The sequence below is a fragment of the Sinocyclocheilus rhinocerous genome, unplaced genomic scaffold (assembly GCF_001515625.1).
Source record: "Sinocyclocheilus rhinocerous isolate Xijiao unplaced genomic scaffold, SAMN03320098_v1.1 scaffold2931, whole genome shotgun sequence".
Taxonomy (NCBI): domain Eukaryota; kingdom Metazoa; phylum Chordata; class Actinopteri; order Cypriniformes; family Cyprinidae; genus Sinocyclocheilus; species Sinocyclocheilus rhinocerous.
This window is the reverse complement of record NW_015626384.1, coordinates 59,457-65,144: the sequence shown is the minus strand read 5'-3', so window position 1 is coordinate 65,144 and position 5,688 is coordinate 59,457.

The window sequence follows — 5,688 nt, the reverse complement described above, 5'->3', positions numbered from 1 at the left end:
TATGCCAGAAATTATCATACAGATTTGCCTTTGTATCCATTTTTAACACACAGGAGAAGAATCAAGCCTTTATGCAGGCTGGGGTTTCACTGTTTACTCTTCTACCTCCAAGGCCAGAGGACAGAAAAAGAGAGAGAGGGAGACTCTGGTTTGAGTAAATGAAGGGAAAGGTAGAGAACTGTAAGGTATAGAGGGAAAGAAAGGGGTGGAGAGAAGCAAGAAAGGAGCCCTTTGAGTGACAGTAATTTAAAAACCTGTGCTTTTTATGAGTTTCCTGCTCTTAGAAAAATATACAGAGAGAGAAAAGGGGCCCAATTCAAATCGCTCTCTTTGAGCAGGACTCTCATTGCAGGACGCTGCTTTGCATGTTTGTACATGTGTCTTTAAATTCAAGGGGATTTTGCATTGTTTGGGACTTGGGAATATGTATTGGTTTTATGTTTAATATATATCATAAGTTACCATGCCATTCCAAATGAGTATTTATTCCGTAGTACAAAAAAGGGGATATTTTGCAGAATGTCTGAGCTGCTCTTTTTATGTACAATGATAAATAATTGTGATTTATACTTACAAACTACAAATACAGACTCAAGAATATATAAATCTTGTGCACTAAATTAGACACGTTCTTCAATTTACAACATTCAGACACACCACCTTGTAATCTGTTACAAGATGTACAACAACCAATGATAGTTGATATTATTAAGGTCAAACACGTGCATTGCTTTCACATTATCTTAAAAGCCTTGTGAAAAAAGTACACTTTAGCATACTTTTAGATTTGAAGTGCACTAAATGCACATTATTTTTCACATACGTTGACTACATCTAGTAACGACTAATCTATGGCCGATAAAACTGTGTATTAAGCTTAATATCCAAGTAGGGAGGTTCTTCATAATCAAACATAATTTCAGAAGCATACTTTTGGATCAAAGATAATATATAATACTAAAGCATAAGTCTAACTGTCATCTGAATACTTTCCGTACCCACTGTATATATATATATGTATATATCCCCATCATATTTCTTATCCTTGGTGACAACTACCACTGTGCAGCCAAGAATTTCTATTCTAGGTTAAATATAATTTTTTTTAGTTTTGTGTAACATGAGGAGGAAGTAAATGCTTTAGTTTAGTGGTTTTCCACAATGCCTTCAAATGCATAAAACAACACAATCACCTCCAAGGCTAACAACTCGTCTGGTTTAAAGAATGTTATGTAAAAGTTGTAAGAACAACTAACGAAATGCTGCAGCGATCCAGCTCCTAATGGCTGCATTGATTGATTCGTATTTTCATGTTCAGTAAGGAGACACAGTTATGAGTTTGTTCCCCCACGGGTCTGAAGCTGAAGACCAGGAAGAGTTTGTGGATTTGAGGTTTTGAGAACCCCTCTGACCCACACTCCCCTGTGTTTCCAGGCCTTCATTTTTTTCTGAGCCCTGTGAAAGGAAACACTGGATAAATTATCAGCCGTTCTGAAGGCGACCTTGTTCCTCACAAAAAGGGGTGAAAAATTGATCCTTGTGATATTTCCACAAGCATTTTTATTCACCCTGTAACATTGGTTCTGGTGGATAATTGAAGGGGGTCCAAACAAGTGTTTGTGTGTGTGTGCAGAGGTGACTGTCAGTCCGACTGTCTCGTTTACTGTATGATTGATGGCATAATCGGTCGGTGTGTGTGTGTGTGTGTGTGTGTGTGTAATCTTACAGCATGCTCAGGGGCCCTGGTGGCAAACACATGTGGCATGTGGCAAAAACACAAGCCTCACTCTCTTGCTATTGAAATCAAGATATGTACAAGAAGTGCTGGGCACCATATTGCTTTAAACTACATACTGTACATTTTCTGAAAATATGCTTGCCCACTTATAGGATGTCTGTACTGTATGCTGTAGTTGCTAGGGTACTTTTGGTAGTTGCCAAGGTGTTGCTATTTCAAACACACTAAGATATTCTGAGTGGCTAAAAGGGTGTCACTGTGAGGTTGCTAGGGTGTTTTGGGTGGTTGTCTGGGTGTTTCTATTTCAAACACATTAGGGTGTTCTGACTGATTGAAATGGTGTTTCTATGTGGTTGCTAGGGTGTTTTTGCTTGGTTGCTGGTGTGTTGCTATTTCAAACATGCTAGGGTATTCTGAATGGTTAAAAGGATGTTGCTATGTGGTTGCTAGTGTGTTTTTGGGTGGTTGCCAGGTTGTTTCTATGTTATCCACACTAGTGTGTTCTGACTGATTGAAAAGGTGTTTCTATGTGGTTGCTAGAGTGTTTTTGAGTGGTAGCTGGTCTGTTGCTATTTCAAACACACTAGGGTATGAGTGGTTAAAAGGGTATTGCTGTGGGTGCTAGTGTGTTTTGGGTGGTTGCCAGGGTGCTTCTATGTCAACCACACTAGGGTGTTCTGACTGATTGAAAAGGTGTTTCTGTGTGGTTGCTATAGGGTGTTTTTGGGTGGTTGTCCGGGTGTTGCTATTTCAAACATGCTAGGGTATGAGTAGTCGAAAGGGTGTTATTATATGGTTGCTGGGGGGTTTAGAGTGATTGTCAGGGTGTTACTATTTCAACCACACTAGGGTGTTCTGAGTGGTTAAAAGGGTGTCCCTCTTGAAAAAATCCAGCATATGCTGGTTAGGTATGTTTTGAAGCATGGCTGCTGGTTTGAGCTGGTTTAAGCTGGTCCTTAGCTGGTCATGAGCTGGTTTAAGCTGGTCATGTGCTGGTCATGAGCTGGTTTAAGCTGGTCATGTGCTGGTCCTAAACTGGTACTGAGCAGGAGCTAGTTGCTTAGGACCAGCACATGGCCAGCTAAGGACCAGCTTAAACCAGCTCATGACCAGCAGCCATGCTTCAAAACATACCTAATCAGCATATGCTGTTTTTTTTTCAACAGGGGTTGTTGTGGTTGCTATTGTGTTTTTTGTGATTCCCAGTGTGTTGCTATTTCAACCACTCTGGGGTGTTCTGAGTGGTTAAAAGGGTGTTTCTATGCATTTGCTAGACATTATTATGCTGTTTCTAGGGTGTTTTTGGTGGTTGTCTGGGCGCTGCAATGTCAGCTACACAGGTTTTCTGACTGGTTGAAGAGGTGTTGCTGTTTGGTTGCTAGGGCATTGTTATGCTGTTGTTTTTGAGTAGTTAAAAGGAATTTTGCGATGTGGTTATGATTTTACCAGTGGTTGGTGGGTAAATTCTATTTGGATGCTAGGGTGTTGCTTTATTGTAGTTAGGGTATTTTGGGTGGTTTCTAAGAAATTACAATGGTGTTATGGGTGGTTGCCAGAACATGTTATGTGGTTGGGAAGGTGTTCTGGGTGGTTGGTAGGGAATTGCTATGTAATTGCAAGGGTGCAAGGGTATGTAAACCACACTAGGGTGTTCTGAGTGGTTAAAAGGGTGTTGCTATGCTGTTGCTTGGGTGTTTTGGGTTGTTACCAGGGCGTTGCTATGTCAACCACACTCAAGTATTTTGAGTTGTTGAAAGGGGTGTTTCTAGTTTCTATGTGGAGGTTAGGGTGTTCTCTGTGATTGTTATGGTGTTGCTATGCGGTTGCTAGTGTGGTGCTTGAGGGTGTTTTGAGAGTTTTTTAGGACATTAAAAAGATGTTCTGGGTGGTTGTCAAGACACAATATGTTGTTGCTAAGTTTTCTGGGTGGTTGGGGGAGAATTGCAATGCAATTGCTACGGTGTTCTGGGTGGTTGCCAGGGAGCTGCTATGTCAACCACACTACAGTGTTCTGAGTGTTTGAAAGGGTATTGCTATGCGGCTGCTGGGGCATTGCTATGCTTTGTGGTGGTTGCCAGGTTGTTGCTTATATCAAACCACATTAAAGTGTTCTGGGCTGTTGCCAGGACATTGTTATGTGGTCACTAAAATGTTCTGAGTGGTTGGTAGGGCATTGCTATGCAATTGCTTGTTCTCTGTGGTCGCCATTGTGTTGTTTTGTGGATTCTAAGGAGTTCAACATAGTTAGCAAATGGGTGGAGAGATGCTCTGAATGGGTTCTAGGACATTTTTCTAGGCTAGGTCGTTTTTGCCAGGGTGTTGCTATGCAGTGTCTTAGGTGTCCTGGGGGTTGGTAGGGAGTTGCTTTGTGATTGTTAGTGTTGTGAGTAGTGGCTGATCTTTTCAATGCTGCGTCATTATAGTGGCATGCAGACATGTGCTGTCTGTCTCGGTGTTTAATATAGTTATTGCTCACCGAGTGGATCCTGTACTGACAGCATAAAGAGCCTTTAACACTGACACCTCTCCTGGCCTGTGATGCAAGTTAACAGCAACTCTCTGGATCTGTCTAAAGGGGCCGTTTGTCATTCAGTAACTGAGCGCCAGTCCTCTCCGTTGGGCCCCATGTCGGGATGTCTTCCCCTTGGGCCACCTGACTCTCCCATCCATCCACACGTTATTAATAGGCCTTGCATGGCTCGACAGAAGCGCTAACAATCCGTCGGGGGTGGGGTGTGTGTGTGATAGTAAGACTACATACAGGGGTCTTACTTGGAGGGCTGGGGTACATCATGGGTTCAGGTGTGTGTATGTGTGTTTGGATGGGGTCATTTATTTTAAACTTTCTGTGAAGATAGCCACCGTCACACAGCATGTGTCCTCTAATCGTCCCAAGGCAACTGGCTGGATACTACGTATTGCATTCACAATGCACTGTCTGCACACTTCACCCCCAAATCTTTATATTCTTATTATCTACACATGGCTTGGGTTCATTTTTCGAAGTATATACACTGCCTTTCAAAAGTTTGGGATCAGTAAGATTGTTTATGTTTTTTAAAGACGTTTCTTATGCTCATCAAGGCTGCATTTATTTGATTAACAATACAAAAAAGACAGTAATATTGTGAAATATTATTACAATTTAAAATAATGGTTTTCTATTTTAATATTCTTTCAAATATTCTTTATTTATTATGCAAAACTGAATTTTCATCAGCCATTACTCCAGTCTTCAATGTCACATGATCCTTCAGAAATCATTCTAACATGCTGATTTATTATCAATGTTGGAAACAGTTGTGCTGCTTAATCTTTTTTGGAACCTGTAATACTTTTTCAGTATACTTTTATGAATAAATGTTAAAAAGAACAGCATTTATTTAAAATAGAAATCTTTTGTAACATTATACACTACCGCTCAGAAGTTTGGAGTCAGTACATTTTTTTCTTTTCTTTTTTTTGAAAGAAATTAATAATTTTATTTAACAAGGCTGTGTTAAATTGATAAAAAAGATACACTGAAGACTGGAGTAATGGCTGATGAAAATTCAGCTTTGTATCACAGAATTAAATTGCGTTTTAGTGTATTAAAGCTGACATATCATGAAAATATGACTTTTCCAGGTTTTACGTGCTATAATCAGGTCCCCGGTGCATCTACCAACCAAGGAAACGTGAAAAAGATTAACCCAGTAACTTTGTTTTGGGAAGCTTTTTTCTGCAAGCGTCTGAGAAAATGAGCGCGTCTGATTTCGCTCCCTTGGTGACGTGGCAAAGGAATCTCATTATAATATTACCGCCCCTTAATCTGTAAGTTTACACCCACGGCGCGAGAAGGGTCTGGCTGCAGCCTTGCACTCTCAGACACTTGAGCTTCTGCTAGCGACCTCACTTGCAATCGACACAAATGGTGCGTGTTGCCAATGGAGACAAGAAGCTGTGGTGAT